The following is a 25411-nucleotide window of genomic DNA, read 5'->3' as shown; positions in this document are numbered from 1 at the left end:
AAAGCATCCACATCTTTCCTATAATAGGGCGCCCAGAACTGGACGCAGTATTCCAAGTGCGGTCTAACCAAAGTTTTATAGAGCTGCAACAAGATCTCACGACTCTTAAACTCAATCCCCCTGTTAATGAAAGCCAAAACACCATATGCTTTCTTAACAACCCTGTCCACTTGGGTGGCCATTTTAAGCGATCTATGTATCTGCACACCAAGATCCCTCTGTTCCTCCACGCTGCCAAGAATCCTGTCCTTAATCCTGTACTCAGCTTTCAAATTCGACCTTCCAAAATGCATCACCTCGCATTTATCCAGGTTGAACTCCATCTGCCACCTCTCAGCCCATCTCTGCATCCTGTCAATGTCCCGCTGCAGCCTACAACAGCCCTCTACACTGTCAACGACACCTCCGACCTTTGTGTCGTCTGCAAACTTGCTGACCCATCCTTCAATCCCCTCATCCAAGTCATTAATAAAAATTACAAACAGTAGAGGCCCAAGGACAGAGCCCTGTGAAACCCCACTCACCACTGACTTCCAGGCAGAATATTTTCCTTCTACTACCACTCGCTGTCTTCTGTTGGCCAGCCAATTCTGTATCCAAGCAGCTAAGTTCCCCTGCATCCCATTCCTCCTGACCTTCTGAATGAGCCTACCATGGGGAACCTTATCAAATGCCTTACTGAAGTCCATATACACCACATCCACAGCTCGACCCTCATCAACTTTTCTAGTCACATCCTCAAAAAACTCAATAAGGTTTGTAAGGCATGACCTACCCCTCACAAAGCCAACCAACATCTACTGCTGTCAATCTTTTTGATAACTTCCTGAAAAAAAAATCAAGTTTGTCAGCCATGATTTTCCTCAAACAATCCCATGCTGACTATCTAATATATTTTTAGCTAAGCTTAGAGGTTGTCCATGTCTTCTACAATGTGAAAAATGGTTCTGAACATTCAGATGATTCCACAATATCCCCACTCTGACCGCATGATGGAAGGTAGGTCATTCATGAAGCAACTGAAGATGGTTTGGACCAAGGCACCAGCCTGAGAAGCTGCTATAATGATGTCCTGAGGCTGAATGATTGACCAACTAAAACAATCTTCCTTTCTACTGGGGATGACTTAAACTAGTGTTCTGTTGATTCTGACTGCAATTCGCTAGGGTATCTTAATGCTGCTCAGTGAAAGGCTGCCTTGATATTCAGGGCAGCCATTCTCACTCTTTCTTTCAGGTATTAAGGAACAAAAGCCTTCTCTCCTGTCAGAATAAAAGCTACCATTTTCCAGGTTCTTTCCACTCTGAAGACTCGTATCAGACTCAAAAAAACATTAATTCTGTCTCTCCACAGTTACTGCAAAGCCTGTGAAGTTTCTTCAGCATCTGTAGTACTTTGTTTTAATTTGCCACTTTTCACTGAATACCAACCTTGAAGTTCTGCTATTTTCTCCAGCGAGATTTCCATTTTAACCTTTTGGCATTTTCCACCTAACTGTTTTCTGTCTCCATCTTCTACAACAAACCTCCCTCCTCAGTGAACGTCTCTTGCTCAGTTTTAACCCGCATGGATTTCATTCTTCATATTTCAAATTCATCCAAGATTACAAGCATCTCAAATACATATGCTCCTCAGACAGCTACTCCTGCTACATCGAGATCCACATTTGGTGCATTGCACCACTATACGCACATAGCAAAACTTTCTGATCCACAGTTTCATTCCATTCGATTCTATAACTAGAAACTTCTTCTCTTCCATTCAGGCATTAAGACAGACAAGCTCAGGTACCAATGCCCTTTTGGATTCTTCCTCCCGTGGCTTGATCCCTTCTCACCCCACCACCTCTTGCCAAATATTCTCATCTGATGCTAAATCAGTGCTCAAAGGAGTTAGTTCTATCCATTCAAATCCCCCACCTCAATGTATTTCAGCCATGAGATGTTGCTGAATTCTTATTGTCTTTACCTCTGTGCTCACTTCTTTGGAGCAGAGTCCTCCCCTCCACCCTCTTTTCACCCCAACAACCATTGACCCTTTCAACCACTCCTATAATCCCTCTCCACCTGAATTCTCCCATGTACTTTATCTCATCATTAAGAACTGCCAACTTGGATCTGGGTGTTCAGGTCCATTGTTCCCTGAAGGTGGCAACACAGGTCAATCGGGTGGTCAAGAAGGCATATGGCATGCTTTCCTTCATTGGGCAGGGTATTGAGTACAAGAGTTGGCAGGTTATGTTGCAGTTATATAGGACTTTGGTTCGGCCACATTTGGAGTACTGTGTACAGTTCTGCTTGCCACATTAACAAAAGGATGTGGATGCTTTGGAGAGGGTGCAGAGGAGGTGCACCAGGATGTTGCCTTGTATGAAGGGTACTAGCTATGAAGAGAGGTTGTGTAGATTAGGATTATTTTCATTAGAAAGACGGAGATTGAGGGAGGAACTGATTGAGGTCGACAAAATCATGAAGGGTGTAGACAGGGTGGATAGCAAGAAGCTTTTTCCCAGAGTTGGGGACTCAATTACTAGGGGTTATGAGTTCAGAGTGAGAGGAGGAAAGTTTAAGGGAGATATGCGTGGAAAGTTCTTTACACAGAGGGTGGTGGGTGCCTGGAACGCGTTGCCAGCGGAGGTGGTAGGCGCAGACACATTAGCGTCTTTTAAGATATATTTGGACCGGTACATGGATGGACAGGGAGCAAATGGACACGGACCCTTAGAAAATAGATGACAGGTTAGTCAAAGGATCTCGATCGGCGCAGGCTTGGAGGGCCGAAGGGCCTGTTCCTGTGCTGTAGGTTTCTTTGTTTCTTTGTTTCCCCACTACCAGTCAGAGTGGCCTCACCAGACTTGAAACTTAGCAATGCATTCCAGACCTTTTCAAAGTACATTCGTGGGGTGTGGCCAGTATTCATTGTCCATCCCTAATTGCCCTGGAAAATTTGGTGGTGAGCTGCCTTCTTAAGCTGCTGCAATCCATTTGCTTTGGGCATACCCACATTGCTATTAGAGAGTGAGTTCATGGATTTTGACCAGGCAACACTGAATGAATATATTTCCAAGTCAGAATGGTGTGTGGCTTGCATGCAGCTTTATCTTTTAAGTACAAAGACATGGCAAGAAGAAACAATTTTCAGGTAGTGATAGCCTGTCAGTGACAAGTGTTTTGAGTTTGAGATTATTCCGATCCATGTTTAATGTAGCGTTGTTCTTTCGAATGGGAAGTTACCAGAGCTTATACACATTGGTCGAAATAGGGTCCTGATACAGCTAAACATTGTGTCTCTCTTCTCAAGATGTGGCACAAATGTAAGAGGACATGGAAACATTTTACTAGAGTGGCAACAGGGATGCAGGCTTCAGTTACTTGGAGAGACCAGAAGTGCCTAGGAGATTCAATAGAGGCTTTCAAAATTATGAAGGGTTTTGTTGGTGAGAAACTGTTTCCACTTGCAGGAGGACACAGGTTTGAGAAAATCAGCAACTGAGCCAAAAAGAAAGGACGAAAACTTCTTCTACATTGTAAGAAACACTTTGTCTGAGAGGATAATGGAAACAAGATTTAAACAGAACTTTCAAAAGGAACTTGGATTGATCACTGTGGTTGAAAAATAAAAAGTTGCAGTTCTACAGGAAAAGTGTGAGGCATTATTTAGATAACACTTGCAAGAGAATTGATGCAGGCTTGGTTGGCTGAATGACTTCCTTCAATGCTGTAACGTTCCCTGAATGAGGCTAAAAATTTCACAAGTTGGGAAACTGATACTTCTTGACACCATTTTTCGGCAGTCTGTCATCAGTCTCATTTTACTAGAAATTAAATGGATCTACCTCACCTATTCATTTTAACCCAAGTATCCAGATGAATTTTACAGAAAACCTTTATGTTTCCATCCAGTGATCTCTTCGTATGACAATGACTGGTCACATTTAGATAGGACATTATTATTTCAATAACGTCTTAAGGAACTTCAGGATAGATTCAATGAAACACTATCATTGAACTTAAGATGACACTAAAAATAGGATTAAGAAAATTAGTTTTTCAATATTATTTTTGAAATAGAAATGGAGAGGTTTGCAATATAAATTCCAGTAAATAAGAAATAAGAACTAGCAGCAGAAGTAGGCCATCCAGCACCTTGAGCCTGCTCCACCATTTAATACAATCATGGCTGTTCTCATCTCAGTCTCAACTCCACTTTCCTGCCTGGTCTCCATAACCCTTCAATCCATTACTAATTAAAAATTAGTCTGTCTCCTCCTTAAAATTACTACATGTCCCAGCATGTATCACACTCTGGGAGAGTGAATTCCACAGATTCACCCTTTGAGAGAAGTAATTTCTCCTCATTGTGGAATTATGACCTTTCCCTCTGGATTGCCCACAAATGGAAGCATCCTCTCAACATCTACTTTGTCAATCTCCTTTAGCACCTCTATACCTCAATCAAATCTCATGTTATCCCTCTCAACTTGAGAAAGCGTCAGCCAAAACTACACAAACTCTATACGTAAGATATACAGAAAGCACAACAGAATACGGGTAGTTAAAAGGCAATAGTAGGACAAAGAGGGATGGGTAATTCCCAACGGATCTGACAGCACTGGTGGTGCACTGCCTAGGGATAGGCTGAGATTTTTTTCGGAGTATTTGAGTCCTCCTGACTCAAGGCAAGAGAACAACCATACAACAAGGACAGCCACAATGACGACAAAATACTCATAATTCCAAGGGGCACAGCTACGTACATTCTTTAACAATGGATGAACTGCTGGTTAATTTTTAAACTTGTGGTTTGGCCTGAAACACTGTTGGCCTCATCTGACCTCTTGACATTTTCATGAAAAGCTTGAATCATTTAAAAGGTGTGTGTAGAAGATCCATTTAAGATATCCACAACAGTATAATTTGTTTGCAGTTGAAAAATTGTGCTTACATCATGACATAAGTATCAGGTTGTAAATTTTAGATAAGGCAAAAGCACAACAGAGTGTTTGAGTTGTATCTTATTTACACATCAGTCTGCTACCAACATGAATGCTTGTGTAAATGTAACATTGGTATATATCAAACTGATCAACTGGGTTCATTTTCAGAGCAGCAAAAATCTGTGAATCAAGAAGAAAGGCTCTGAAATGAAAGTCTTTCACAGCTTGTCCAGATTGGTGACAGGCTTCTGTCACATGGGATGAAGGTTTTTGCTGTGGTCAACTCTGTGATAGGCATTGCCCAGTGTTACCAACAGTCTCTGCTATGTTTGCATCGAGAGGAAGAAAGCCAGAAAATGCACAATTTGCTGACCTCTTTTCTTATCTGGATGGTCTTATAGGATTGAGTTCTTTGTTCCTGTTCACCTCTTCCAACATTGCCTTTCCAAAGATTCAGCCTCTACGAGCCACGGCTGACAGTGTCTGTTACCCAGTTGCCTGTGTCTATGACTCAAACACCAAGAAAGGTTCGAAATAAAGGGCAAACGATGACTCTTGCAGACTCTGGATGTACCAAAACACTTCGCAACCAAAGATGCCCTGTAAATACTGTCGCTGTTGTAAGAAAAACAGCAGCCAAGTTGGGCATGGTGGAGATCCCAAGCAGTAATGGAATGACACCGGGGACTGGGACCTTTTAAAATCAACTCAACAGCAGACTGTTATTATCTCAGTTGAAAGTCAGTAACAGCACCCAACCCCAACGACTTCCTGGGTGTCACATACTGAAGTGCGAACCTAAGTAGTGCAGCCCACAGCCTGCATTTTGCATTCAAGCGATGAACGAATGGAAACAGCTGCTGGTCACGTTTACACACAGTCACTGTCTCTTTAGACTTTTGCATCAGAACCTGCTGTTATGTATTCCAACAGCAAATGCATTCTTTGCAGGGTCTCCCATCAGGTGCTATAACAATGATTGATGGGTGTGTCGCTGAGATTCAGTCAATAATGTGAAGGAAGTCTATGCAGTACAATGAGTGGGTGTCTTGTGGTGCTGTGGTACTGTCCTTATCTCTGAGCCAGGAGACCTGGCCTTAAGTCCCACCTGCTCCAGAGCTGTATCATAATATCTCTGAAAATATTGATTAGTGAACATTTACAATGCAATTAATCTGCTCAGCAAACACTCTTCAGGTTTTTAAAACAAAACATGTGAGAAGAATCAGTTCATTATAGTTTTCTCTGCCAACACTCTCTCATATGCCACTTGAGGGTAGGGTTTAGAATAAGACCCCAGATACCAGATCCTCGACTTGCACACAAAAGTCCATGTTCCAGCTTGGACTTTAATGGATCTATCAGAGAGTGGGCTCACAGCTAGGTATGAAATGTGAGGCCAACATGCGGGAGGGAGGGAGCAGAGCAGGGATGGTAAATTGAAACAGTCTTTCAAAAGTCAGATTATACATTTAAAGTGAAAGACAGAGAGATGTGTTCACTTTTTCTGTCCAAAAATAGAAGTTGGGATATGTATCAGATTATGTATCGGGGACATTTCAAATCATTCTAATGCATCTGCTTAGTAGTTGCTACAAGAGTGTAAACAGCATAGGACAGAGATCTGCACAATATATGGTCAGCTCTGGCTGTACAGACACTATTATTCCTGATGACCACCATCCAATGGCCATGGCATTTGAGTAAACTGCTAGAGCAAGTCTTTTCAGCAGGGCTTTTTAGCTTCAGGAGAATAGACCAGAGTTAATCATGATCTCTCATGATGTGTGACCTTCCAGTAAAGGTGGGAAAAATATTTTTGGATGGCAGCAGAAGGCAGCCAACTTTCTGATGGCAATTAGGGATGGGCAATAAATGCGCTGCCAGCGACGGCCAAATCACATGAATTCATACAAACAGAGATTCTCTAAAAAAAATGACGTGTCTACTTGGTGAAGAAGATCTGCATTTCAATGATAAACATCTTGGAACAAACATATGTTGAATACAGAGGATTATAAATAGGAGCATTGACAATGCAGGCTGTAAATTGCAAATTCTCTGTTCTACAAGAAAAGTACAGAGCATACCCTATTTATAGTCTGGCCTTCTCAAATTTAGCTGAGGCACTTTAATGTCCTAACTCTTCCTTGACCAAAATTAAGTTTCAATTTGGCTGTGTAACAAAAGTATCAGTTCTATATGTCTGCAGTTCTTAATTTATTCAAGATGCAAAGTACAGACTTCAAAATGTTGGCAGGCACTTTAAAGACTTAGAACTTTCTCTGACTAATAATAAACATTGCTAAATATATCAATAGATAAACAGACCATGCATGTCAGGTTTTGAAATGGTTTGGCAGTATGCTGTTGGTAGGAAATTATGTTAATGGACAAAATAGCATTTTTACACAGAAGTTGCACTTATTGAATTCATTGGTATCGACAAAAATATAAAACTGCTCTACAGTTCGTAATAAACAGCTCCATTGTGATATTGAAGACAAATTGGAGACATTTTTCTTGAAAATAAAGACGGTATTTTCATGATCTAGCAATGTCAGCTGTAATGCAATTTGTAGCGAATTTGTTTTTAAATCACAAAAGTCTGGTTTGAATCCTACTTGTGGTGTTCAGTACAAGAATCAAAGCTGACATTCCAGTGTGGTGCTGCTGCATTACCAGAGCTGCTGTTTAACTGATGACATGTTAAACTGAGGCTGCAATGTGCCTGATTAGGTGGATGCAGAAAGATCCCGCGGCACTATGTAGAAGATGAGCAGGGATTTTATCTCCAATGTCTTGGTCAGTGCTTCTCTCGAACCATGTTACCAGAACGTGTTTATCTGGTCATTGTCATTTTGCTGTCTGTGGGAGTTTGCTGAGTGCACTACCATTCAATCAGATCACTCTGTATGCATGACTATCCCAATAACCCACTCAAACATGCAAAACAGGAACAGGAGTATCCATAAATGTCATTTTGTATAAACACCAATGTCTAGTAACAAAAATTAACAGGAAAGAGTAAAATGTGTTATTTCTGCAGTAGTTATTTTGTTGGCAGAATACTCAGCACAGAATTATTTAGTATTTCTGTTTGTACATTGAAATGATCAATATTTATTGCTTTAATAATTTTTTAAAAATCTATCACTACTTTATTGTCTAACCATTTATGTATATGAATGATCAAATATATGCTATACCTCAAACAGAATAATTACAAAACTGTCATCTAATTAAAGGGTGATAGTAACAAAAGGTCGAAATCAAAGTTGAGGTGATTTATCCTGTGATCTAAAATAGGGGAGACAGAAATTCTTTATTAAATATTACTGTATATGATTGGAGGGCCACTTTTATCTTCAAGCAATTTTCTGCTGATTCCCTCAAAGAACAATGAATTCTGATATCAACAAAATATTGAACATAATTCACCACATGCAATTTACTAAGATGTACTGCCCCCCCTTCATAAACATTGCAGAAAATATCCTGGTGGCGATACATTTAGGAGGAATTGACTCTTGTTGTGGTATCTCACTGTGATTTGACAGTCACTCTGCCAAGCCTGCAGGTGTGGGATGCTACTTAGTTGTGATGTGCGTCACAATCCTCTATACTTCGAACACAGAACAATACAGCGCAGAACAGGCCCTTCGGCACTCGATGTTGCACCGACCTGTGAACTAATCTAAGTGTACATCCACACTACCAAGAATCTTTCCATTGACTCGGTATTCTGCCTTCCTATTATTCCTCCCAAAGTGAATCACCTCACATTTATCCGTATTAAACTCCATTTGCCACCTTTCAGCCCAATTCTGCAGTTTTTCCAAATCTCCCTGCAACCTGCAACATTCTTCCACACTGTCCACCACTCCACCAACTTTAGTGTCATCTGCAAACTTACTAACCCATCCACCTCTGCCTGCGTCCAAGTCATTTATAAAAATGACAAACAGCAGTGGACCCAAAACAGATCCTTGAGGCACACCACTAGTGACCTGACTCCAGGCTGAATATTTTCCATCAACCACCACTCATTGCCTTCTTACAGAAAGCCAGTTTCTAATCCAAACTGCTAAATCTCCCTCAATCCCATGCCTCTGTATTTTCTCCAATAGCCTACCATGTGGAACCTTATCAAAGGCTTTACTGAAGTACATGTACACCACGTCAACTGCCCTTCCCTCATCCACATGCTTGGTCACCTTGTCAAAAAACTCAGTGAGGTTTGTGAGAGCTGTCCTTGATGAATCCATGCTGACTATCTCCAATCAAATGCTGACATCCACAAGCACTCTCAGGCATTGTAGAAACTGGTTTGTTCAATTAGTACATATTACGACATCCCCACCAAGAAAGCTCCAATAAACTGTTGCTCCTTGGATTCATTCACTACATTAAAAAAGGACTATACAAATGCAAAATGATGTTGCTATGTGATGAACCTTAGTGTTGTTTTTCTTCCAAATAGTTTCCATCTTTCATTAGAAAAAACACAAAATACTGCCAACCACATTGAAGGTAGCAACAGTGAAGGAATATATATTTTGTAATGATAGAAAGGCAAATTTACAATGAGAAAGTTTACTATAATGGAATCAGAAATGTGAAAACACACATTATCTCTCTCTCGCACACAAACAACCCACGTGCATACACAAACACATGCAACCACACACAGACACACACACACACGCACACACAAACACACTCACACACAAACACAAACACGCACACACAAACATACTCACACACACACACAAACACAAACACGCACACACACACTCTCACACACACACACACACGCACACACACACACACACACACAAACACACACTAACACACACACACACACACACACACAAACACACTCACACACAAACACAAACACGCACACACAAACATACTCACACACACACACAAACACAAACACGCACACACACTCTCACACACACACACACACACACACACACACACACACACACACACAAACACACACACACACACGCACACTGTTCTCATTTACGGTTAGCTTAAAGCTTTGAATATTTTGTTGATTCTGTAAAATCTGTCAGAACTTTTCAGCTCCAACATAAAGGAAGACACCTCTGCACAGACAATATTTTACACACAGTCTAGGGTTCCAAAATTACATCCTGTGACTTAAACTGAACAGAAGAATGGGTGATTTCACTGGTGCCCTTTGCCCATAGAAAATTAATATACAAATGTATCACACACTGTGCGGTTGCTGATTAGCTTGGTTGACTAGATGACAAGCAGTTTGATTCCGACTCTGACTGGAGTAGACTTGGGATCTGTCCCCAAGTTCTACCCCTAATGCTGGAAGGCAATAGTAAACCAATAGTGCTCAGCAACAGCGTGGGGTTAAGCATCGTGACAATCAATTACTATTCCATTCTAATGAGCCAAGGGCTGAGCTTCAAGCACAGTATACATAAATGAATGAAGTGTAATGCAAATTCTGATTGAAGTTACTTTTTATTTTAGTTGTTTTATGCTTCTTAAATGTTGATTTTTAAAATAAACAAACAAAAATGCAGAAATCAGGACACAGGCTGATGGGTTAATCCTGAATCACAGGGTGAAGTATCAGTTAACTTTAGTAAATGAACAAGTTGAGCCTACACCACTTGGTCAGTGACAGGACTCTGTTTATGTGTAATTTTACTGACATGGAGTGCTTTTCCTGATTGTGCATGGCCTTTTTTAAAAAAATTACTAAACAAAAGCTAATGGTATTAATCTGTTAGACAGACAAGCATGAAGGCAATAGTTTGAAAGCAACCTGTACTTACAAAGAATCTGACCAAGATCTTTACTGGTTCAAGTTTACATCTTCCTGTTGAACTCACTAGCAGCTCACAATGTGGATTTTTCCATTTTAATCAGAATTTAAGGAAATCCTATGTCAGCAACTGCTTCACAATCTAAAAGCAGCATGAAAAGCCTGTAGTTTGTCCTGTCTCCATTTACCTATCATTACACTCACAGTCCAGACACTTCAAAGCATTCTAAACAAAAAGCTCCATATAATTTTTTGAAAAATAATTTTCTCTTCTCTCCTGAAGAATTCCCCAGGCTGCAGTCATTACTCAAGATTGAGGCCATTCAACTGCAAAGGGCGGCACAGCAGTATTTGTGTCTCTTCTACGTGACATGCACACACAGCTTGGACCAGCAGACAATAAGACTACAAAATGTAGGAACAAAAGTAGGAAATTCAGTCCATCGAGCCTGCTACACCATCCAATGAGATCACAGTTGACCTTAATTTCACTTTCCTGCTTTTTCCCAATAACCCTCGATTCCCTCTTACTGATTAAAAAATCTACTTCACCCTTGAATGTACTTAATGACCCAGCCTCGCCAGCTCTCTGTGGTGAAGAATTTCATAGAATCATGACCATCTGAAGTGGAAATTCCTCCTCATCTTTGTCTTAAATCTGCAACCCCTTATTCTGAGATTATGTCCTTTGATACTAGAACTGAACTATGAAGGGAAATAACATTTCCACACCTACAATGTCAAATCTCCTAAGAATCTTGCATGATCCAATAAGGTCATCATTTACTTTTCTAAATTCCATTGAGTCAAAATTCCCATCTTGGTAAACCTTTTGTGGACTGTCTTCAATGTCAGTACATCTTTCCTTGGACAAAAAGACGAGATATTCCTAAGTCTACAACTTTCCCAACGACGTTCGCTCCTTCCCTTTATTACATTTTCTTTAGCTTAGAAACGAGAGCTAGGGATGTTAGCTCAGGTACCCTTGTTTACAGTCCTGGTGCTCTATGCTAATCACCATGACCTAGATAACAATAGTTTCGGTGTTTATGTGAGTTTACTTCCAGACAGTAGGTACAAAGCGCTACAAAATATTTCCCTGCCATGAAAATATCCTTGTAGAATTGTTTGAGGAATTGCATTTAAAAATGATTTAAAACAAATGAGAACAAGAAAAGACTCAGAAAGGACATGCCTTACCTGTCAGTGAGGAGACCCTGCAGTAAGTGGATTGCTTGTCGTTTCCAAGCTCCACGAGTGGAAGAGGCCACTTTTAATCCTCTCCCCTGGGGCCCTGAAGGTCATGCAATGTGTGACGAGACAATAAAATTTTCCACTTAAAATAGTGACTGACAAACCCCAGCATGAATCAGTGTCGGAAATTAGGAATGAACACAGGCGCTGGAACAGCCAGCAATCCCAGTGACCTACAAAAAGTGACTTCAAACCAGATGGGCTAAAACTGACAGCATTTTTTATTTTGGGAGCCTGATCTAGGAAAGCCCACCGATTCACAGGCACTTCTGTGAAGGGACATTCTTAAATCTGTTTGAAATTTTGGGGGAACTGGCCATGACTTTTCTTTGATTTGTTTATCTATTTTGATTTATTTATTGTAGGATAGTAAAACGTAGGGAATGCAGGGTAGATTGACCTTGGTAGGATAATAGGTCGGAGCAACATCGTGAGTCAAAGGGCCTGCGCTGTGCTGTACAGCTCTATGTTCTATGATTTATCCTGGGAGTATTTGATTGTGCTGACAGTTAGTCTCACTCTAGCCTACAGTTCAGCTGCAGCCCCACATTATTATAAAGTTGGAGCACTGTTGTTCATTATAAAACATCTTCGATCCTGCTATAAAGGTCAAGTTATGATGTTTAACTAAGTTATGATGTTCAGTTCTGAGGAAAGGTCACTGGACCCGAAACATTAACTCTGACTTCTGTCTCCATAGATGCTGCCAGACCTGCTGAGCTTTTCCAGCAATTTCTGATTTTGTTGATGATATTTAAACTAGTTTCACTGAGACTTCAATTACTGTCTGTATTCCAGCTGAGTGTAAGAGACTCTTGTGATGCAGGGGTATTGTCCTAACAGCTGGGCTGGAAGATCAAGTTCTGAGGAAGGGTATCTGGATCCAAAATGTTAACTCTGTATTCTCCCCACAGATGCTGCTAGAGCTATTGGGATTTTCCAGCAACTTCTGATTATGTTATTGTTCAAGAAAATCACGTCTCACTTTCTCCAGAGTTGCGTCATGATGTGTCCAATGATGTATTTTTAAATGCTGATTTTATTTGAGTTTTTCAAAGTATTTCTGGATCCAGTTGCTATAATGCAACATGATTCCCATGTACCCCATTGGCTGGGAATTAATGGTTTAAAATTCGATCATGGGCCATGACTGTTTCTGGCTGGGGCAGCATTTCTTGCCTCTTCTTAATTACCCCTGAGAAAGGGGCGTGAGCTACAGGGTATACGTACACTCAAAATGTCACTCAGGAGAGATCCAAGATTTTGACCAAGCTACTGTGAAGGAACTCCATTATAGCTCCAAATCAGGGTGGTGTGTGTCTCGGACGGCGATGACCTAGTGGTATTATTGCTAGACTATTATCCCAGAAACCCCACTAATATTCTGGGGACTCAGTTTGAATCCCACCATGGCAAATGGTGGAATTGGAATTCAATAATTAAAAAAAAGTCTGGAATTAAGAATCTACAGATCATTGCGAAACCATTGCTGATTGTCGGAATAACCCATCTGGTTCAGTAATGTCCTTCAGGGAGGGAAATCTGCCACTCTCACCCGTTCCGGCCTACATGTGGCTCCAGACCCACAGCAATGTGGTTGACTCTCAGTTGCCCTCTGAAATGGCCCAGCAAGCCACTCAGTTGTAACAATTGCTACAAAGTCTCAAAAAATTGTAACTGGACGGATCACCTGGTATCGACCTAGGCACCAGAAAAGACAAGGGCAGAAACGGCCCTGTCGAGTTTGCAGGGTCCTCCTCACTAACATCTGGGGGTTAGCGCCAAAATTGGGAAGGCTGTCTCACAGACTAGTTAAGGAACAGCCTGACAGAGTCATACTCACACAATCATACCCGACAGACAATGTACCAGACACCACCATCACAGTCCCTGGATATGACCTGTTAATATAAAATATTAACAGGATAAGACAGGGTTGATACAGATGAACGATTTTCATTAGCTGAGGGTTCCAGAATTAGGGACATTGTCTGAGAATTAGAGCCAGATCATTCAGGAGAGATGTTAGGAAGCACTTCTACACACAAAGGGTGGTAGAGGTTTGGAACTCTCTTCCACAAAGGGCAGCTGATGTTGGATCAGTTGTTAATTTTACATAAGTTTTTATTAAAAGTATTGAGGGATATGGACCAAAATCAAGCATATTGTGTCAGAACACAGATTAGCCATGATCTCATTGAATGATAGAACAGACTCAAGGGACTGAATGGCCTACTCCTCTTCCTATGTTCCAAATGCCTGGTTCCAGACAGGGCAATTAGGGATGTTGAAAAAAATAGCTGATGATATACACATCTAATGAAATTAACAAGTCATAAAATAGACCTGTTACTCATTTCCTCCTGTAATGTGAAATTTTCACATCCTAAACAAACCCCACCTACTTGACCCGTCCGTCTTCCCTGGACTGACCTATCCCCTCCCTACCTCCCCACCTATACTATCCTCTCCACCTATCTTCTTTTCTCTCCATCTTCGGTCCGCCTCCCCCTCTCTCCCTATTTATTCCAGTTCCCTCTCCCCATCCCCCTCTCTGATGAAGGGTCTAGGCCCGAATCGTCAGCTTTTGTGCTCCTGAGATGCTGCTGGGCCTGCTGTGTTCATCCAGCCTCACATTTCATTATCTTGGATTCTCCAGCATCTGCAGTTCCCATTATCACTCATGAATAGGATATCTGACTGGGGAAGTACATCATGGTGAATCTGACACAACTGAATGTTGTGTGTATAGGCTAGCTTTCAGTTTGTCATTTGATCACTTTTATTCATTGCCCTTTCACTCGGCAACTCAAATTATTTCTGGTGTTGGCATCAATGTCTGAAATAGCCTAGCCTCTTGTGCTGTTGACAGAGAGACTTTCTGCTCTTCTTTGAGCCAAAGTATGTTTAATGTTTAACAGACATCAGTTTTGGAATATCAGTATTGATGATATGCTCCACTGAGTCCCCTGAGTTAGTGGGATCAGAGGAAGTTCTGTTTCCCCATGGTAGGCCTAGACAAATGTTATATCTGGTTTGTCAAAGGGAGTCTGGCTTAACATGTCTGATGTGATCAAAGCAACTCTTCTCCTCAGTTCCCTGAGCATTTTGTAAGTCAGAAGCCAACATGATTAAAGGACATACAAACAGAACAATACAATATTCAAGAACAAAAACAGAAGTTGCTGGAAAAGCTGAGCAATTCTCGCAGAATCTGTGAAGAAAATATCAGTGTTAACATTTTGGGTCCAGTGAACCTTCCTCAGAACTGATGGAAAATGTTGATTTATCTGCAGAAAATAGGGAGGGGGATGGGGTAGGGAGTAAACGATAGGATAGAGCCCAAAGAGAAAGAGAGACAGTTGGATAGACAAAGGAGTTGATAGCGATCTGGCTGGGAGAACGAATAGCTGTTAATGGGGACTGTTAGTGACTAACAATAGGTAGTGTGCCAGAGATAGTAGGAACTGGAGATGCTGGAGAATCTGAGAGGTGTAGAGCGGAATGAACACAGTAGGCCAAGCAGTGTCAGAGGAACAGGAAAGCTTAAGTTTCGGGCTAAGACCCTTCTTCAGAAAGGTCACCTCAAGCCGTACCCCCATTTCCTACCTACTAACCTCATCCCACCCCCTTGACTTGTCTATCCTCCCCGGACTGACCTATCCCCTCCCTACCTCCCCACCTACACTGGCTTCTACTGGCTCCATTCCTGCCTCTTTGACTGGTCTGTCTCCTCACCACCTATCTTCTCCTGTACCCAACTTCAATCCGCCTCCCCCCTCTCCTTATTTCTTTCAGAACCCTCTCCCCCCCACTCATTTCTGAAGGGTCTAGGCCCAAAACATCAGCTTTCCTTCTCCTAAGATGCTGCTTGGCCAGCTGTGTTCATCCAGCTCTACACTTTGTTACCTCGGATTCTCTAGCATCTGCAGATCCTATTATCTCTGACACATCCTTTTGGTAATGTGGCGACCAGAACTGTACGCAGTATTCCAAATGTGGTCGAACCAACCAAGTTTTCCAACTCCAGACAAGAGACAGAAGTAGCACCGATGATATCATTGATGAATTGGAGAAAGAGTTGTGGGTGGAGGCCAGAATAACACTAGAACAATGAATGTTCCACATACCCCATGAAGACAATAGCATAACTAGGGCCCATGTGGGTACCCACAGCGACCCTTCTGACGTGAAGGAAATGAGAGGAGTTAAAAGAGAAGTTGTTGAGGGTGAGGGTGAGCTCGGCCAAGCAGAGGAGGTTGGTGGTGGGTGGAAATGGTTCAGGCTTTTGTTCCAGGAAGAAGTGGAGAGCCATAAGGGCACCCTAGTGGGGAATGGATGTGTAAAGGGATTGTACGTCCATGGTAAAGAAGAGGCAGCTGGATCCTACAAACTGGAAATATTGAAACTGGTGTAAAGTGGATGTACGTGGACAGGGACTGGACCAGGGGAGAGAAGACTGAGTCACGCAGGATGAGATGAGTTCCGTGAGGCAGGAGCGGGCTGAAACAATGGGACTGCCCAGACAGTCCTGTTTGTGGATTTTTGGAAGGAGGTAGAAGCAGGTTGTGCAGGGGGACGATCAGCTTGGAGACAGTTGCAGGGAAAGCCATGATATGAAATGAGATCAGTTACGTAGTTGATACAGTGGCCTGATGCGACATAGTGGGGTCATGGTCCGTGGGATATAGGAGAGGTATCTGAGAGCTGGCGCTCAGCCTTTGCAATGTAGAGGTCAGCACACCAGACTACAACAGCACTACCCTTATCAGCAGGCTTAATGACAAAGTCAGCGTTAGATCTGAGTGCACAGTTTGGAGGGAGATAGGTTGGACTTGGTGAGAGGGTCAGAGAAATTGAGGCGACAGTGTCATGTCAACAGTTTTTAATAAACAGATTGAGAGCAGGTAAAAGGCTGGGGGAGGGGTCCAGGTGGAGGGACAGTGTTGGAACTGGGGTAAGGGGTCTGTGGGATGGGGAGAGGACTCTTGTCCAAAGAAATGAGCATGGAGGCAAAGCTGGAGGAAGAAGAGTTCAACGTCGTGTCATGCCCGAAATTTGTTAAAGTGGGGACGCAGAGAGATAAAGCTGAGGCCTTTGCTGAATACTGAGCGTTCAGCATCGGACAGCGGAAGGTTAGGAGGAATGGTGAATACTCCACAGGAGGTGAGGTTAGGGATGGAGGAGGGAAGGGGAGGAAAAGAAGGTTCCAGAGGGCCATGGGTATCTCTGTGTCGTTGATGTTGATGCCTGAAAGGAGAAGAAAGTTTCTTGTTAGCACAACAAATGAGCTGGAGGATGAAGTGGAACTGTGGAGTGATGTAGCCCTGAGCCAGTATGTTGTGGTGCTGTTGGAGAGAGAGGTTGAGGGTGTGCATGTGGTGCTGCATGGCACTGAGTGTGGGTCTCAGGATGCACGAGAGCAGCTGTATATGGAACTTTGGATGTCACGGAGGTACCTGTGATCCTGGGAGGATTCAAAGCATGTGGGATGAAACTTCAGTTGAAATCCATGTGGGCTGAACCTGAACTGGAGGCAGTCTCTGAGAAATGTGATATGGCTGTTGAAACAAGTTTTAGCAAATATGAGGTCAAACACCAGGAGTGACAGAGAAATTAATGTCAGTGGGCAAGAAGAAAGATTGGAACAGAAATCCCGTCGGAGAGACGAGCAGAACTCCTTCAAGGTGGGCATGCCTAGAAGAAATGTGGCAGTGAGTTATTATTTAATACAATATTCATAATGCTTACAGTTGGAGCATGCACTTCCATCTCAGAAGGAACAATATAACTTACAAAATGTAGGAAAAAGCCCTTAGGAAATTATACATTAATCTTGTGCATGCTAAGATTAATTGTTTTTCCATTATCATAGAATTCGGACAGTGTGGAAGCAGGCTATTCAGCCCATCGAGAGCAAACCAACCCTCCAAGGAGCACCCCACACAGGCCCACCCTAGACACTATGGACAATTTAGCATGGCCAATCCACCTTGCCTGCACGTCTTTGGACTGTGGGATGAAACCTGAACACCCAGAGAAAACTCACGCAGACATGGGGAGAATGAGCAAACTCCACACAGACAGACACCCAAGGCTGGAATCAAACCCAAGTCTCTGGCACTGTGATGTAGCAGTGTTAACCACCATGCCATCCTTAGTGGCTATGTCTTTAGCTGCCTGGGCCCCAAACTCTACAGCTCTTTCCTAACACTTGCCATTTTTTTTGCACATTCATAAAAAAACCTCTCTCATTGTCTAATTTTTTGGCACCTGACCTAATATCTCATTAAGTGGCTTAGTGTCACATCTTATTTTGTGATGCTCCCATGAAGCACCTGCAAATGTTTCACTGTCAATGGTTCCATAAATATGTTTCCATTGCACTATTGGAATCTAACTGCTACACAGTGTATAAGGGAATCTTCCTTCTTCGATTAATTTTGGTGGGATTAACTTTAACTTTCAGCACTTTACATAATGAACAAAACTGTCTGCCCTTCCCTCTCCTAAATGGTCAGGCCAGATCTTAGCAGCGACCAAAGGTCACTAGGGCTGGATAACTACCAATACTAACTGTGGGATACCAAATCTGCCACGAAAGATCAACTCTGTTCAGATCATAATTGTTGTTCTCTCAGTCCGCTGAACCTCTGATTGCCCGCAGACACATTCCATCAGCTTTGCTCCTCTATCACCCCGCCTTAAGATGTCCCCACCCTCTTCATGACAATTTAATTAATGGAATTGTGAACAGAAAGGATCCCAAATTTATATGGAAGGGTAAACAGATTGTTGAATAACTGTTGGAAATCTGAAATAGGGACAGAGAATGCTGGAGAAATTCAGCAGGTCTGGTAGCAACTATGAGCAGAGAAATGGAGTTAATGTTTCAAGCCTGGTCAATATGGCTTCTTTCAGAACTGATCCAAAAATGGTTAAAGATAACCAGATTGACTTATATTTGCTCAGCTAGTTTCAGTAGCTTCTAGAATCTGGATTTAAATGTAAAGTTTTCAGAAATACTGGAGAATGGCATGAAGTTTCCTTTCCAAAACTCCAGATCCCCATATGCGATCAGAACCTTGCGTTCTAAATTTGAATCCTGAAATTCTGTGATCCTTTTATGTAAAATGTACATGCAGTAGGAGCAGACCATGTGCAGAATGTGGCAGTCACCTGGCACCCTGAGGTAGTGGACACAGTTCTCCCCAGTGATTGGAGGCAGCGGTAAATGTGGTTCCTCCTGGCCTCCTATCACTATTAGAGGTGGCAGCAGCATGACATTGTCAGCGAGAGTGGGCCACGTGTTGAATGGCGGTAGCCTCGTAGTGCTCTGAGGTGGCGGCAGCCGGTGTGGTATCTCCCAGTGATTGGAGGTAGTTGTCCCGGTATTAGTAAGTGGCGGCAGACATGGTCCCACCTGGGGTCCTCTTGCGATCAGAGGCGGCAGCAGCATGACATCAGCAGCTGTTGATTGATGTGAGACTTGCAAGCTGACCAAGACTCCAGGCCGCAGTTAGGCCTAGGTTTCTGCATTGTTGGTTACAAACACCTTTATGGAGATTAGACTTAGATTTTAAGATCTGGATGTTTTTTCTATCTTCTGGCTTTCTGTTATTTCTGCTGGTTTTTATATAATTCTGGCTTTGTAACCAAGGTGGCACCAGAGAATGGGGATTTTGCACACTTTTCACTGTACTCCTAGTCAGTTCTCAATATGACATGGAATTGAATTAGCACCTGTGGTGCTGTGGAGCTCAGGAGGAGGCTGAGATGAATCACTGAAATAATATAGCCTTGTCTTTTATACTGATGTACTGGGCTCTGCATTATTGAGGACAGAGATACTTGTGGAGCCTCCACCTCCAAATTATTGCCTAATTGTCAACCACCATTCATATCTGAACTGCAGTGCCTACATCTATACCATTGACTTTTGGAATCAGTCAGCACTGTTCACTATTGTTGTGTCACCTTTTGGCAAGCAAGTCCTAGATTTTAGAACATAGAACAATACAGTGCAGAACAGGCCCTTCGGCCCTCGATGTTGCGCTGACCTGTGAACTAATCTAAGCCCCTCCCCCCACACTATCTCATCATCATCCATATGCTTATCCAAGGACTGTTTAAATGCCCCTAATGTGGCTGAGTTAACTACATTGGCAGGCAGGGCATTCCATGCCCTTACCACTCTCTGAGTAAAGAACCTGCCTCTGACATCTGTCTTAAATCTATCACCCCTCAATTTGTACCTATGCCCCCTTCTACAAGCTGACGTCATCATCCTCGGAAAGACTCTCACTGTCCACCCTATCTAATCCTCTGATCATCTTGTTTGTCTCTATTAAATCCTCTCTTAGCCTCCTTCTCTCCAATGAGAACAGACCCAAGTCCCTCAGCCTTTCTTCATAGGGCCTGCGCTCCAGGCCAGGCAACATCCTGGTACATCTCCTCTGCACCTTTTCCAATGTTTCCACATCCTTCCTGTAATGGGGTGACCAGAACTGCATGCAATATTCCAAATGAGGCCGTACTAGCGTTTTGGACAGTTGCAACATGACATCAAGGCTCTGGAACTCAATCCCCCTGCCAGTAAAACCTAACACACCATAAGGCTTCTTAACAGCACTATCAACCTGGGTGGCAACTTTCATGGATCTATGTACATGGACACCAAGATCCCTCTGCACATCCACACTACCACGAATCTTTCCAGTGACCCAGTATTCTGCCTTCCTATTATTCTTCCCAAAGTGAATCACCTCACATTTATCCACATCGAACTCCATTTGCCACCTTTCGGCCCAATTCCGTAGTTTATCCAAGTCTCCCTGCAACATTCTTCCACACTGTCCACCACCCTACAGACTTTAGTGTCATCTGCAAACTTACTAACCCATCCACCTATGCCTGCATCTAAGTCATTTAAGAAAATGACAAACAGCAGTGGACCCAAAACAGATCCTTGTGGCACACTACTAGTCACTGGACTCCAGGCTGAATATTTTCCATCAACCACCACTCGTTGCCTTCTTATAGAAACCCAGTTTCTAATCCAAACCGCTAAATCTCCCTCAATCCCGTGCCTCTGTATTTTCTCCAATAGCCTTATCAAAGGCTTTACTGAAGTCCATGTACACCACGTCAACTGCCCTTCCCTCATCCACATGCTTGGGCACCTTCTCAAAAAACTCAATGAGGTTTGTGAGACACGACCTGCCCTTGATGAATCCGTGCTATTTCTAAACAAATTGTTGCTTGCTAGATGATTGTAAATCTTATCTCTTATAATCCTTTCCAAAACTTTTTCTAGAGCAGATGTAAGGTTCACAGGTCTATAATTACCTGGGTCATCTCTACTGCCCTTCTTGAACAAGGGCACAACATTTGCAATCCTCCAGTCCTCTGGTACTAAACCTGTAGATAATGAGGACTCAAATATCAAGGCCAAAGGCTCCGCCACCTCCTCCCTAGGTTCCCAGACAATCCTTGGGAAAAATCCCATCTGGCCCAGGCGACTTATCTACCTTCACACCTTCTAGAATTGATAACACCTCCTCCTTACTAATCTCAATCCTTTCAATTCTAGTAGCCTGTAACTCAGTCTTCTCCTCTACAATATTCTCCTGTCCCTCAGTGAAAACAGATGACAAAAATTTGTTTAGTACCTCTCCGATTTCCACAGGGTCCACACACAACTTCTCACTTCTGTCTTTGACTGGCCCTATTCCTACCCTAGTCATCCTCTTACTCCTCACATACCTATTTTAGCTTCACTGGTCTGACACCTGTGCCTGGTGCTGCTAATGGCATATCGTCCTGCACCCTTCATCAAACCAGGGTATGTCTCTGACTTGATAGTAGGACATATTTTAGGCCACGATGTTACAGATTATGGTTGTGTAGGATTGAGTTATTTTTCAATGATTAATCATTTTGACTTAGTTAGGAAAGTGAGGAATCAATGACCTTTACTCTAAGTGTAACAAGTTGTAAAACCTTTTATTTTAAGAATAGCCATATGGCTCAGGTCATAAGTTTAAAGCAGATGTTCAAAAAACTGGAAACTGAAGTCTAATTTCCTATATTTTAGAATCTAAATTCTCAAATAATATAATGACTCTTCAATGACATAGACAATGGAAAATTCTTGTTCAAATTTCACAATAAAATTAATTTTGTACTGTTTAATAAATTGTCTAACATGTGTTTACATGTTCAAAGGCTTGAAGAATACAAAACCATATCTCTAATGTCAAAGCTCATTTAGATGAAATCAAATGGAAAATAATTTACCTGCAAATTTTGGTAGAGTAGCAGAAAAGTGAGACCTAGGCGTTCAAATACATAATTCTTTGAAATTTGTGTCACAGTGGGGGTGATTAGGCAGCTGCGTAGGATGCTTTCCTTCATTGCTTAGACCTTTGAGTAGAGGAATTGGGACGTTATGAGTAGTACAGGACTTTGGTTATGCCACTTCTGGAGTACTGCTTACTGTTCTGGTCATCCTGTTAAAGGAAGGATGTTATTAAACTGGAAAGGGTTCAGAAGATTTGGCAGGATGTTGCTGTGAATGGACGTTTGAGCTGTAAAAATAGGCTGGGGCTTTTTTCACTGGCGCATGGGAGGTTGAAGGGTGACCTTATAGAGGTTTATAAAACCATAAGGGGAATAGATAAGGCAACAGCAAGGGTCTTTGCCCTATTGGGGGAAGTTCAAAACTAGGGAGTGGTGGCATAAGTTTAAGGTGAGAGAAGAAAGATTTAAAAAAGAACACGGAGAGTAGTTCACGTGTGGAATGAAATGCCAGAGAAAGTGGTGGATACAGGTACAACAACAATATTTGAAAGACATTTGGATAAGTTCATGAATAGAAAGGGTTTTGAGGGATATGGGCCAAGTACAGGCAGATGGGACTGGTTTAGTCTGGAAACATGGTCAGCATGGACTGGTTGGACCAAAGGGTTTTTGTTTCTGTGCTGTATAACTCCATGCTTGTTTTTAATTGCTCCATTTAATCTAACAAATGTGAGAATGCTTCAAAGTAAAAAAAGGCATTTACCCAACAACTCAGCTATGTTTTAAAATGGTTCAATTTACAAAGTTGAGCCACTAAAGTATGTAAGACGCCTATGCATATTAATTTGTATTACTACTTTGACCTTTAATTTATTTTAGGCATCAACAGTTGTTTTGGAGTCTCTCATATTTCTTTCAACTAAAGATCGGTTTTGGAGAAGATACTTGGGCATATCAATATTGAAATATCCAGGGTTGACAGTACATACTGTAGCAGTTGCATAGATTGTTATACTTACCGTGGTTAAGAATAAGGTGCCATTTTATCTTGGTTAAGATCTATGAAGTTAATAAGCCAAGATGATAAGCTGTCTTAAAACTGATGATGTTACAAAGTTAGTAGGAACTGCCAATGCTGGAGAATCTGAGGGCTGAATGAACACAGCGGGCCAAGCAGCACTGGAGGAGCAGGAAAGCTGACATTTTGGGTCAGACTTGAAACGTCAGCTTTCCTGCTCCTCTGATGCTGCTTGGCCTGCTATGTTCATCCAGCTCTACACCTTGTTATCTCAGATGTTACAAAGTGATTGGCCTGCCAAAGAATGAATCAGGAATTTCATTTCCCCCAGTTTTTATTCCTGCTGAGCAAATGTGCAACATCTGTGCTCTGCAGTGACTGTCCAGTTGTCAGATAATGTTGATTTGGAGTCAGGGAGGAACAACATCACTATGATGACCATTACTTTTAAAGAAACAATTAGAAGTTGGGTCTCTCTTGTTTGGCCAATCTGAGATTGATCATGTGCTGACTATGCACTGGCAAGCCCATTGAGAGGTTGGGAGGTATTTGATCACACACGAGGTGGGGGGCAGTTGCTACCTGGGGTTAAGAAATGCTGATTCTTTCTGACTTGGTGCACAAGACAGGATTAAAAATAGAACTTCAGTCACCAGAACAGAACATAAGACATGTGCCCAGTCAGTCAATCAGTTTCACGATCTTGTATCCTAAAGTAGATTGACCAAAAATCACTTTGTATTACGTATTATTTATTTTGTACTTGTCATGATAAACTCTGCAAAACTTGTGGAAACATACTTATACCAGGAATGCATGTTGTAACCACTCAGGACTAGTAACCATTTACATTAGCTTTCTCATACTGTGCCTACAATTGTAATATTTGAGTAGGTACATAATAAGTTATGGGCACACGGTAAAATTTTGGAAGTCAAATATAGTTCTGTTCCTGATAGCCTACAGCATCTCATTGATGATCAGTTGTGTATTGTTAAATCTATTTGAAGTATCTCATTTAACATGGTGTGCCACACAACATGACAAAGGGTTTTCTGAAAAGGGACTTTGTCGCTATCAGGACTGTGTGGTGGTCACTCTTACTAAGATTGTAATGGACAGGTATATTTATGATAGGTTGGGTGTTGAGGATCATTTCAAGCAAATTACCCCTCTAGTTGGTTCCTTCAGTGTCTGCTGCAGACTCAATCTGGCAGTGATTTTTTTTGCACCTGGTCAACTGCCAAGCCACTCTTGGTGATGGATTTTGAAGTCTGTAAGTACATTCTGTGACCTTGCTACCCTGGCCGCATGCTCCAAATAGTGTTCAACACGAAAAGAGTACAGATTAACTGACGGCAGGGAGGGGGAAACAGAAAGATTTGTAGGTGGTAATCAGCCAATTCCATCTTTGACATGATTGCCATGAGGCTTCATTGGATCTGGAATTAACTTTGAGGACTCCCGAAGCAATTCATTTCCAACTATGTACCACTGTGCTGCCATATCTGGAATGGCAGTGTAGCATTCATTTTTTTCCTTCTCTTTCTCTTTTGTTTCTTTTATCGCCTTTTTTGCCATATTTTGGTGGATGAGAGTGGGCACAGCCTCCTGAACATGTGAGACAGTGAGCCCAGTGGTGTGGGGGTGGGGTGAAAGGAGGGTGAGGAGCACAGAGGAGAGCATGCAGGCCCAGTGGTGTGGCAGAGAGAGCAGGCCCAGCTTTTCAAGAAAATGACACCAGCTGGCTAGCTGCATTTTTTTCCCCTCTCTCTTTCTTGTCTTTTTTCCTTTTCCTTCTTCTTTACTTCACCCTCTCTATGTCACAGGGGGTCCGCAGCAGTGTTGGTAGTCACTGGAGGGGGAAAATGGCTGGCTTCATAGGCTCAATCCATGGATTCCTGGAATTGGTGGCGAGGCATCGGCAGCAGTAGCGGAGTGAAGACATCGGCTGCAGTAGGTAGAGACATTGCATAAGTCCTGAAGTTGTGCTTTGAGACCCCATTGGATGGAGATGAATTCTATTTTTAATTCTTTTATACCTCAAAATGGTGCCAAATTGTGGCAACTGAACACTTTT

At 42.3% G+C, this 25411-nt stretch overlaps 1 protein-coding gene across 1 annotated transcript in view; it reads right to left on the bottom strand.

Annotated features, from left to right (window-relative positions):
* Window positions 1-12063, bottom strand: part of csrp3 (cysteine and glycine-rich protein 3 (cardiac LIM protein)) — a 45676-nt gene extending 33613 nt beyond the window's left edge. Inside the window, exon 1 of the mRNA XM_048545618.1 lies at window positions 11958-12063. The gene's annotated coding sequence lies outside the window, so the exon portion shown is untranslated. The remainder of the gene's footprint in view (window positions 1-11957) is intronic.
* Between the last annotated feature and the right edge of the window lie 13348 nt (window positions 12064-25411).

The sequence above is a fragment of the Stegostoma tigrinum genome, chromosome 17 (assembly GCF_030684315.1).
Source record: "Stegostoma tigrinum isolate sSteTig4 chromosome 17, sSteTig4.hap1, whole genome shotgun sequence".
Classification (NCBI taxonomy): Eukaryota; Metazoa; Chordata; class Chondrichthyes; order Orectolobiformes; family Stegostomatidae; genus Stegostoma; species Stegostoma tigrinum.
This window is presented reverse-complemented; position numbering and strand designations above follow the sequence as displayed.